The following is a 12,167-nucleotide window of genomic DNA, read 5'->3' as shown; positions in this document are numbered from 1 at the left end:
AAACCCATATTCATTCATGCTCATTATGTTTAACCTCTTGAGGGAGTTGCTGGGACCTCACTGAAACAAAGCCCAGACACTAAGGAGGACTGAGCCTGCCAGCAATTCACATTCTGATTCTACTTTCTACTATCAATATGTGTCAGGCCCTTTCCACCCACCATCTCATTTAATCTTGACAGCGGCACTACAAAGTAGGTGTTATTGTCCTTACGCTTACTTTACTTTGGGGAAACTGGGGCAAAGAGAGAGTATGTACTTGACTCAAGGTCACGGAACTCCCCAAAATGGCAAAGCCAGATTTGGACCTTAGTTGACTGAAGGTTAACAGTGGTTCTCTTGACTACTGAGCTGTATTATCTTTTAACACATCCACCGTAGCATGTGTTTAAGCAGTCCAATGATGGCAGGGGTGGAGGGCCCTAGAATGGGATGGCTCAGCCTGGGGTGAACAGTTTTTTCCCCTCCAGTCTTAGAAAAGGACTTCTACATGGGGTCAGGCTGGGGGCTTGCACTGGTCCCATTTGGGTAATTTCTTTGGAAAGGCACCCATGGGGCCTCCCAGAAGCAGGGTGTCTGTGGCATCTACAACCAATGATGTCATTAATGAAGACAGGTATGATGGGCTTCACACACACACACGCACACACACACACATGTACACATACATACACATGCACGCACACAGACACTCATTCCACCAAATAACTGCTTATTGAGACCAAGCAAGAGAGACTCCAGAGTCTTTCACAGTCAGTATCAAGGGGAAAGCTCCTATGTGGGGCTTGGCAAGACGCAGCTGGGCAGACTCCAAAACAACACCAGTAAGAACAAGCCCCAGGGGGCCAAATGTTTGGCTTCTGCCCTGTTTGCGCAGAGTTCTGAGCAGGAGTTTGGGGAGGGAGGGGGAGAAGCTTCCCGCCATTCTATGCCAGCCCTCGGCAATGGTCAGAGCCTGGGATTTGTCTGGGTTTTGCAACCCTGGAGGGCTTTGCTGCTTGCTGCAAGATCCAAGGGCTGCCAGGAGGCCCCAGAAAGTTCTTGAGAACAAAGAGGCAATAAACACACTCTGAACCCTTTTACCAACTGGCTCCATCCCAAACCAAAATGAGAAATGAATTGCTGGGGTAATTGAGTGTGTGTGTGTGTGTCTGTGTGTGTCTTAAGCTGATGGGAAAGGAAAACTGTTTTAGATGGAAGAGTCGGCTTGGGCCATTGAAAGTTATGGTCAGATGAATACAGCCAATGTAGTTCTGATGAATTGGTCCTCCCCAAAAGCTGCTCCGAGAAGCTGTAAATTCTTAGCGCCTCACATTTTCATAAGTACTAACATTTCTGGGGGAAAGGCAAAGTGTTTGCTTAACCTGAAAGTGTGTTTTCTGAATAGGGAAGCTCATCGTCAACATCATCGTTGTCATCATCGTTGTCATCATCGTCATCATTATCCTTTATTAAGCACGGGTTATGCACTAAGCAATCTTCTGGAAGCTTACAGATATTATCCATCATTTCTATAGCAACACTGCCGGGGTGCATCCTTGACCCCATTTTGTATAGGACACACTGATGTTCAGATAGGCACTTTGTTCAAGATCACACTGTTGGTACTTAAGTTCAAGTCTTTTGGAGTCCAAAATCCATACTATTTCTGCTATATTTCTTTGTGTGCAAATATTTGCCATTACTAATACAATGTTCTAGGCCAGATCAACATTCAGCAGCTGGATATGGGAACGACTGTTTACTCAATGCACTGGCTTTTTATAGAGAACTTCGGGTGGGTGTGCTGTTATTTAAGTGTGGATCCAGGAGGTGGGGGCTGGATTCCATTTCTGGTTCTCAAGGACTTTTTCTGTTTTTCTCTTTAATAAACTTTAATAAATACGATGCCACTTGCTTTTACTCCTATTTCATAAGATTCGATGAATTCATGTCTGCAAGTTATTCATAATACATTAGCTGGTAGGTATTCACACATTTTGCTAGTTGTTTTCTTTGTTTTTTGAAGGAAGTCAGACCATATGCGCTTCGTTATTAATTGAGCTGAAGTTTTTGGAGGGATCTAAGTGAGTGGCCAGAGGAGATTGGCATGGTCAACTCACCATCTGGAAAGCTCTTCAAGGCCTTCCTCCCATGAAGGGCTTACTACTAGGGAACCGTCAGTATGTCTAGCAGGTTGCTTGTCCCAGTTTTGTCGGAAGAGGGTCAACCCAAGAAAAGAATGGAAATGTGACTTGGCTCTAGACCTAGAGTCTGTATGCAAAAGTCACACTTTATATAAAATAATGGGAATAAAACCAAGCACTGATGAACGTCTGACCTTTTCAACATCTGAACATCTGAACATCTAACGAAATCTAATGAAGTCTAACGAAACAAAAACAGATAACAGCAGCCAAGAAAACTTTCAGAACTTTTCTAATATGGTTACTTGACCAAAATAAATTTTAGATATATCTGTTAAATTCCTGATTATGTACCAATCCCCTGTGAGGACAAAGAAAAAGTAAAATCAATGGGAAGATCTATACTCAAAAATATTTAACATTATTCAGCACTGGTTTTTTTAAAGATTTTTATTTATTTATTTGAGAGAGAGAGTGAGTGAGTGTGTGCGCACAAATGCAGGGAGGGACAGAGGGAGAAGGACAACAGACTCTTCACTAAGCAAGGAGCCTGAGGCAGGGCTCGATCTCAGGACCCTGGGATCATGACCTGGGCTGAAGGCAGACGCTTAACTGACTGAACCACCTAGGCGCCCATGTTCAACACTGTTTTAAGGAGATTTATACAATGAAACCAATAATCCTCATGACAATTATAATCCTTTTCCAGATGAGGAATCTGGGTGCAGACAGAGAAGGCAAGTAATTTGTCCAAAGTCACTAGACGGTTTTTTGACTCCATTGTTCATCCTTGCTTCATTTATTAATTCATTTATTGGCCATGATGTCTGGGTGCTAGTCAAGACTCTGGAGATGCAGCAGTGAACAAGCCCAAAGAAAATCCCTGTGCTCCGAGTGCTCACGTTTGAGTCCGGGGTGACCCCCAAACCGCACATACCACCTTTAACATGACATTCATGCCTTCTGAGGCTCTGGATGTGAAAAGTCCCACGTCTCATGTGGTGGTGGATGCTGTGTCTCTGCAGCGGGTGTTTGTTTTAGTAAATTGATTGTACGCTGTGAGTTTCAGATAACAGACATTGGAGCCTTTCTCTTGTTTCACCTCATATGGACATGAGTGAGAGGGTGTTTGGTAAACACTGGCTCTTTTTTAAGACTATGAAATTATTGGTCCTTTGCAAATGAAGTCTTTATGGCTACTGGATGGAGCGAAACTGTTCAAGTTTCAACCAGAGAGAGAGGGGGACTCAGAAGGACTGAAGACCCGAAGCAGAGTCCTCAACACGGATGTCTTGGCTCAGTGCTATGCACCCAGCACACGGATTTCTGGATTTGTGCTGAGTTGGTTTGAGCTGCATTCAGTCAAGGATGGGAACCATGGGAGACATGCTCTCTGAGCATCCAGAGGCCTCTCTCCCTGTGATGTTAGCTCCCAATGTTTCTTGCTATCTTAGCAACAAAGACCTCTGAGGGCAGGGACTCTAGTCCTCTCCCAGTTCCTCGAAGAACTGGCTTGTTTAAATACTTATCAAATGTCAAATGGGTAAGTGAAAAGATCCAAGGACCAAGAGTCATGATAGCTGATTTCTGGTCTTAGTAACTCAGGCCACTTTCTCCAGGTCTCTGGGCCTTTGCATCCTCATTTATAAAGCGAGAAGGCAAATCCCCTCAAACCCAGACAACTGCAGATGGTCTCTCTTCCAGGAATTCTTATTTGTAGTAATAGATAAGAAAAGCCCATAACTTACCTTGTACCTCTGCCTCATGGTGAACCTCACGGAAACTCCAAGTGGAGTCAGCTCTGACTTTCCGTAGAGTGCCAAGGAGCTGAAAGTTCTCTGTCAGGAAGGAGGGGATTTCATTGTTGTCATTATCACAATCATCTCTCATCTATTGAGCACTTAGAATATTCCAGGCTTTGTGCTAAGTAAGTGCTTTCTGTATCTCTTTTTCCCATTAATTCTTGAAACACAACTATGATTTGGTCCTTTTCTTTTCCTCATTTTATAAACAAATAAACCAAGGCTCAGGGAGGTTAATGAACTCAAGCGGGCTCACAGGCTAACAAGTGATGGGCACGCACGTGTGCATGCGTGTGTCTTTGTGTTTGTATGTGGGCAGGTGTTGAGGTCTTGGAGCAAGAGTATCTCTTTTTCCCTTTATTTGTCTAACTCTGCAGTGGGAAGGTCTGTCCATCCTCCAGAGGATACCAGACTCTGGCAAAGATCCACAGCTTAAATAAAACCCCTTCCTGTCAGACCCACTATTTTGGTCTGTTCAGGCTGCTATGAAAAATACCACAGACTGGGTGCCTTATAAACAACAAACATTTACTGCTCGTAGTTCTGGAGTCTGGAGTCTGAGATTAGGGTGCCAGCATGGTTAGGTTCTAGTGAAGGCCTTCTTCTGGGTCACAGACTTCTCATTGTATTCTCACTTGGTGGAAGGGGCTAAGGAGTGTTGGGTTTCTTTCATAAGAACACTAATGCCATTCATGAAGGCTCCCCTTTCGTGACTTAAGCAGCCCCGAAAGCAGCCCCGAAGGCCCCACCTTTTAATACCAGCATCTTTGGAAGTCAGGATTTCAACATATGAATTTGCGGGGGGAGTGGAGTACATAGTCAGATCATAGCACCTGCTCAAGCCAAGCCGAGCCAAGCCAAGACAAGCCAAGGTGTGAAAGTAACTAGATGCTTTCCCCAAAGGCACGGGAAGTTAAAGGGCAAGTTGGAATCCTCACTAACTGACTTCTCCAGCATAAGGAACCTCGGTTGATCACGGGGCATCAGTGATCTGTCGAAAAGAACCTGCAATGATTCCCTGAGGGGAAACTGGGGTTGTTAAAACTTTGGAAAACTTTTGTGACCCTTCATTACAGTTGTTAAAATGTCCTTCCATAAAAAAGACAATTCACTCAATTCTTCAGTCTCAAGATTACAACCGTCTTCAGAGGAGGGCACATACTCAGGCACCCACCAGACCTTGATTTCAAAAACATTTGTCTTGCTTTCTGTTGACACCAACAACGCTTCCATTGATGAAAACCAAGGACATTCAAACCCAGAGCATATCCACCACCATGGGGAAATTAATCATATGATCACTTTGAGTAATGGGCCCCCTGTTGGGACACATTGGCCAGTCTCCTTAGAACATACCCATGATTCATTACAAACCACACATCCCATCTTGTATAGCCTTCTCTTGGTAACTCACATACAAAATCGCCTCTGCTGGTAGGATAGCCTCCTTGGGCAATGTATTTGCTGTGCTGTTTCACAGAAGAAACACTATAAGCCAAAGAATACACATATCATAGTCTGGTGGCTGGGACACCTCGGTGAAGAGCACCTAATAAACTTGGGGCAAATGATAGGGCTGTATTTATGTCAGGTGTGGGTCCGTGGCTCCATGCTAGCCCACTCGCTATTCACAATACCTACATCTAGTGTCACTGGAGAGGACCTCCAGGCCTACCTACTAATTGAAATTATTATGCACCTTTTTCCTGGGTTTTCAATGTGCTTTTGTTTACCACTGCTGCTGGGTATGCAGAAAAACTGGTGTTAATTGTAATGGTGAATTAGAATTTTTTGTTCCCCTAAGCCCAGTATAAACTCTAGCCAGCCCCTGCAGGCTTCTCTGACCTCCTGGTCTGAGTTTGAGGGAATTTGAGAGCTTGCCATCTCATTTCACATACAAGGATAAGAAGGAACAGAGAACTTGAGCACATGACCAAAGTCCCAGCTACTTGTTGTCAGAATCAAGATCAGAAACTAGCTATCCTGACTCTTGGACTTGGGATATTTTCACTTGTTCAGTCCACCATTTGACAAGCACTTAAGCCAATTCTTTGAGGAACTGAGAACATGGAGATGAAAGGGGGTCTCTGTCCTGAGGAGGCCCCTGTCTTTGTTGCTATGATTGCCAGAAGCACTGGGAGCTAACATCAAAGGGAGGGAAACCTCGCAATGCTCAGAGAGAGTGAGACTCTCCGTGGTGCCTGCCCTCCACTTAAAGCAGCTTGCTCCAAATCAGCACAAATCCAGGATTCATGGAATAAAACCGCTGGAGAACAAGGTCAGAAGGACCTGGGCCCAGGGACCCAATACAGTGCCTTCTTAGCTCCCCTGAGAAGCAAGCTGAAGAGCGGCCCCAAGTGACAACTGTGGGACTCACGGCTGGGCCTTGCCCCCCACACCAGCACCGCCTGGGATGAATCACACACCAGAGAACAACGGGGCTATTTCTTGAGAGTCATTTGTCAAGTTGACATCCCTGCCTAGAGTTATTTAGGGCTTTCTAAAGACACTTTTTTCCCTCCCCGTTGCAGGAAGCACCTGCGAGGCTGTTGAGTTGTGGTTTTGCTCAATAGCACTTTGATATCCCTTTAAGGCCATCAATTACCCTTCTGTCCTTGCCGGCATGGGCTTTGCCTGATACAAAGATAGGAAAGCTTAAAGAGGATGATGAAGAGGAAGATGACGGTGAGTTCCTCTGGGATCTGAGGCCAGACGCTGTCTGGAGGTGGGCTTCTTGTTGATTTCTGGGGGGGGCTCCCCTAGGCCAGGAAAGTCTGCATCCTTGGCCGGCTGGGCTTGAGACATAACTGCAATGCTCCCACGAGGCCAGGTCCCCCTCCTGGAGCAGAGCTGTGCTCCCTGCCAACTGCTTAGAGAAAAAGCAGGCCTGTGAGATGAATGTGGCTGGAGCAAAACTGGTCTTCTGATTCAGGTAAATGCCTTCAGGGAGAGGGAGATTGGAAAGGAGTCAGAGGAGAAGAACACAAGTAACCAGAAGACTCGGTGAATGGGCCTTAGAAAGTGGTTAGGGGAATCAGAGTGGCTGAGTCAAGGGAAGGAAAGGGTGAACTAAGCGCCGGCTTCGATTACAGGGAGAATAATTCTGCAGAGATTAGTGGTCATTTCCACCAAAAATAAGATGCGGGATATAGACGCTTAGGTTGCTGCCTGAGGAAGTTGTTCGGTTTGTGATGGCCTGTCTGGGCTATTGCATTGTTCTTATTCATGAGGTTTGGTGGAGGGGGGCTCCTTCCTTGGAGATCTGCATGAATGAAAATGACATCCTCCCAGCTGGACTGGTTTAGAGAAAGTTTGAATGGCACACAGGTCTCTTCCCTTCAGTTCACACTGCCCAATGGCCCAGCTTGACCCTTACGTCTCATTTAGTTTGGCAGACTCTTGACTGCTATCCAGACAGTCCATCCTGACCCCTCCGATCCATGTTGCACACTGAGGTCCCACTTACCTTCCTTAAATTCATCTCGGGTTATGGCAACGTCCTCTTCAAAAAAATATTTATGCTTCACTTATTCATTCAACAGATACTAAGCACCTGTTGTGTTCAGCATCTATTATATGTCTGGGGCTCTACTAAGTGAGCTTTGTGATACGACAGGGCACAAAATGCAGTGCAGTCTTAAGGGGGTCCCTCAGTCTTCGCATCCTCGTCCTAGAATTTCTCAAGGTCCCCCACCATCTGGTTTTAATATGTCACTCTGACTTTAGGTCCACTGCAAAAACTTCTTTTCTATCAGCCTGGTCTATTCACCATGCCTAGCTCACTCCAGGCCTTACTTCTTTCCACTACTGAGGCACTGAACATCCTTACCAAAAGCTCACGTCTCCTTGGAGGCTAACAGAGTTTTCCCTCCTTCAGGTGGACCTCTGTCATCAGCTGGGTTTAGGAATTATCTAGCACATTAGCCCCCACGGTGGTTATTGGCACCAGATATTTTCTGCCCGAGTACAGGTAGGAAACTGGGTAGCTGCTATGCCTACTATGACCACTTCTGCATTCATCCACTGTGGGGTAGGACCCAAAAGAGCCATGGACCTTCTCTTCTTATCAAATGTTCTGCTGTGAGCTGTGATGAGGGTGAGAGGGAGGTAAGGAGGGTGAGGGGAGTGTTGGGCAGGGGGTTGCAGAACACTCGACACCATTAAGAAAAGGTCAAGGACATCGAATCTCTGAACTTCAAGGGAGAGAGGCTCTTGAGGCTGTTTAATAAAACTACCTTATTTTATAGATGTGGAAACTGAGGACTAGAGAAACTGATTTACCCAAAGTCAGAAGTAAAGTCATAGCCAAGCCTGCTCTCCTTGAATATGAACAAAGATGTTCTGCTGAACTATCTTGCCTTGCTGTAGTCCGGCACTTGGAATCCTAAAGAACATAACACTTCAGGACACATGTGAAAGAAATAGGAAATGTGTTAGTTCCTTATTGTGGCTGTAACAACATGCCCAAATTTAGTGGCTTAGACAGCCCAAATTTAGTATCTTGCTGTTCTACAGTTCAGAAGTCCAACAGGGGTCTAATGGGACCAAAATCTAAATGTTTGCAGGGCTTCCTTCCTGTCTGGAGCTTCCAGAGAAGAATCTGCTTCCTTGTCTTTACAGTTGCTAGAAGCTGCCTCAATTCCTTGGCTTATAGCTCCCTTCTCCTGTCTTCCAAGCCAGCAATGTGTCACACTGCCTCACCCCACTTCCTCTCCTGCCTCCTTCTTCTACTTCGAAGGACCCTTGGAATTACACTGGGCTCCCCTGGGTAATCTTCCTATCTTCAAGCAGGCTTAAAGGCAGCCAGAACTTCTCTTTGTCACATAACATAATATATTCACTGTTTCCAGGGATTAGGACATGAATATCTTTGGGGGTTATTTTTCTGCCTATCACAGGAAGGGGATAGGAAAATGAGAACAAAGATCAACTCTTTTTCTTGCTTTCTTGACTTCTCTAATTCTCTATAACCAGAAAAAGCTAGTTTGAAGATATTCTAGATCTCTGTATTCAACCTCAGGGATTTCTTCTCAGCTGTGATCTGGTTAATATAGTCAAGACACAAAGAAAAGGAATTAAAAATGCCAAAATTTATAGAAAAGGAGGCTTATAAATGTTGGCTACATGGGATGAGGACCAAGGCAAGAGTTACTAGTTTCTAAGGAACTGAAAATTCCCAGGCTTAAAGGTTATGGGTTTACTTTTCCAGGGTGGATATTTATATGAGACATCAAGATGGAATTCCCTACAATAAGCTTTGCTGATCAGTCAAATCAGTAAGAGTGGGGGTGTGAGAAAATGTCCTGAAGGATTTAAGGAAAAAATCAACCAATTTCTAGTTGGGATGGCTTCATAGACTCACAGCTCTCACAGACTAAAGGACATTTAAGAGTTTCTTTGTCCAGCCTCCCACCAAATGCAAGACCCTCTACAAGATCTTTTGCCACCCATCATCAGCCTACTTTGTAAAGCTCTGGCCAGAGATGGGAAATCATCTAGATTCTCTTAGATCTTCTCCAGTTCTCTGAGGCTACAATTTTTTGTGAATCTGAAATTTCATCTCTAATTACTTCTTGGGGTTGGTAGGAAAATCAGACAAAATGTCCCCATCTTTTCACTGTTGGAATGGCAGGATGTTGACTGTTGTTATATCTTCATGTAAAGTGTCCGAGAATCCCTAGACCATATGTCATATTTAACTCTCACATATGAGGCTGCAAGGATAGGGAAGAGTCATCTGCCCTCAGACCTGGAGGCTTCACAGAGCTCTCTTTTCCTCAGATGCTATCTTACCTGCTGTTTAATCTACCTAGAAATTTCCACCCCCTGCTTTCGATAACAGATGTAGCCTGTCTTCCTGGCCATGTGGGAGACATGCCTAGGAGAGCTGATCACATACCTTATGTGTTTAGCCTTGGTGAATGGGCCAGTCAACATCTAATCTTGGATTTTTTTTTCCCAGCCCATGGGAGGGAAGCAGGGGAAACTCCTATGTGCTCAGGTCATGGTCTATGAGGAGGTGACCTTTGACCATGGCCACTTCCATAGAGGATCTAGTCTGGGAAAATGGCATCAAGCAAGAGCAAAAAAGAGAGAGAATAAGAGTCCTGAGGATATCCCTCAATCCAATCATCTCTCTTTTTTTTCTTTTTTAATGTTTTGGTTATATGAACAAATAAATTTCCCTTTTAGGCTTAAGTTGGTTTAAGATGTGTTTCTTCCATTTGTAGCCGATGAGTCCTGAATAATTTAGGGCCTCTCTCAGCCTTGCTCTTTCCTAGAGATGCTGAAAAGTGGACTACAAATCAGAAACCATTAGTTTCAGAGTTCAGCCTGTCCATGATGATTTGGGGAAGAGTCAGGAGAAAGAAAGGACAGGAAATCATGCAAGTGAGAAAGATTCTTTTGTGTGAGGTCCAGTGGGATGGAATCCACAGGTGTCGCATGGGGTCCCGCTACCTTTGCTCCTTTTGGACCTCAGCTTGGTTAAAATAAATTATGACTCCAAACTCACACAGTTTCAGGCCAAAGTTGGGGTCTCAAAATGAGTGTTTTTCTTTTTTGTGGACATGGTGTTACTTGTTTGGTGTAAATCGGAGATTTAGAGAATACTCAGCAGATTCGCTGGCAAGCACAATGTTTTGGCAGCAGAGAGAGAAGAAAAAAAAAGAAAAAGGGGGGAGGGGAGAGAAGCGGAAAAAGTAGCAGAAGTAAGGAGAGAAAGAGAGAGATGACTCCATCAGCAAAATGCTGACTGCATATCTCCTTCGTGTGTGAGGTTGTGCTAATTTCCACTCGTCATTCCAATGCCACAAGCAGCAGCCTTACTCGTGACGACAGACGCTGAGTTAGGTGTGTCTGGTGTAGGAAAAACGTACACCCAGGTATGAACGGCAAGCAGCAAAGTAAGCGGACAATTACTCACGAAGGCTGTTAAGGAAAGAACAGGATGAATGGGCCCATGTTTAAACCAGAAGTTAAGTTAAAACATATGGGAAATGTTTTTTTGATATTCACGGAAAGCCTGGAACAGTCTACACAAAGAGGCCATGGCGTCTCGGAGAGAGGGAGGCTGTCGAGAATAGTTTAGACTGCTTTAGGGCTGCCTCACGAGACTGATTACAGGCCCACGTCCCTGCCCTTCACATCTGCTTTTCAGTAACAGCACAGGGGAAGGCAGGCCGTAAAAGGCTTTTGCATTTTTTTTCCTGGCAGACTTCATTCTTTTTCATGTTTGTTTTGTGAAGAAAAAATATACATATAGTGCAGTAAACAGCTGAACAAAATCTATACAATTTTGTCCACGCTTTTGAAATGCTCCCAGCTTTGGATATAGTGTTTATTTATGTAGCTTGGAAGTCAGAATGGGTCTGGGAGGTCAGAAGATAGCTGAACTTTTGACTCTGCCCTCCAGCGCACGCAGTTTTGTGCATTGTTTTATCTCCCAAATGGGAAAGCGAGGACCCATTCTTCAGCCATATCTCACTCGCAGAGCCTTTCCCCTCCTGCAGACCGTGCCCCAACAGGCAAGCTTGAACACACCCCAGGAAACCATCGCGCCATTGTGAAAGGGCTAATCGCTACACAGCACTTGGTTTTCCTTCCTGGACTGCGTCTCGGGCCGTGGCTGTGTGGTTCCCACATTGTTTCTGTCGTGGTCCCAAGGAGCGTCACTCTTGATCTGGGGTCTGGGCAGGACAGCCTGTCTCAGCATGAGCTCTTATGTAAGTGGCTGTGGGGAGAGTTGGCAATAAACAAACATTTTTCCAGCCCTTGTTTTCTCTGCAGCCTTGAAAAATTTCCCTCTGGGGTTGCTGCTGCACTCCTGCAACAGGATGGCAAGTTCCCAGCTTAGAAATATCTTGCGCTGCATTTCTAGATTCTAAAATCAGAACAGAGTGAACCAAAGTGTTCAAAGGAAAGGAATTATTGGGAATGGGATATTTAGATGGATTTCTCTAAAAGGGGATCCGAGGCAGCATTTCAAAAAGCTCATCCATCCATCTGTGTTGCTGGTGACTCTTGGTAAATTCCATCATCACTTCAGGGTCACAGATGCAGAGTGAGAAGATGGTAGGAATGAACCTGGTCATGGAAAAGTGATTTTACGGCTACCAAGTCCCGTCTTCCAGTGTCAAAGTCAGACTATCGAATGAACAAAGTACATACATACCAGAATGGTGAGACTGAGAATTTGTAGAATCCTTTCTCCTTGGGCCACTCCCTTCGACTTAGAAAC

The 12,167-nt window shown here is 44.9% G+C and overlaps 1 long non-coding RNA gene across 1 annotated transcript in view; it reads left to right on the top strand.

The window, feature by feature from the left end:
- The first annotated feature begins 6,227 nt into the window (after positions 1–6,227).
- The window catches only part of LOC116877280, a 57,769-nt gene continuing 51,829 nt past the window's right edge, over positions 6,228–12,167 (top strand). The window contains exon 1 of the long non-coding RNA XR_004384600.1: positions 6,228–6,613. This is a non-coding gene — a long non-coding RNA (uncharacterized LOC116877280). The remainder of the gene's footprint in view (positions 6,614–12,167) is intronic.

The sequence above is a fragment of the Lontra canadensis genome, unplaced genomic scaffold (genome assembly GCF_010015895.1).
Source record: "Lontra canadensis isolate GAN:19392208 unplaced genomic scaffold, GSC_riverotter_1.0 scaffold51, whole genome shotgun sequence".
Classification (NCBI taxonomy): Eukaryota; Metazoa; Chordata; class Mammalia; order Carnivora; family Mustelidae; genus Lontra; species Lontra canadensis.
Note: the sequence above shows the minus strand (reverse complement) of the source record. Positions and strands in the feature narration are given on the sequence as shown.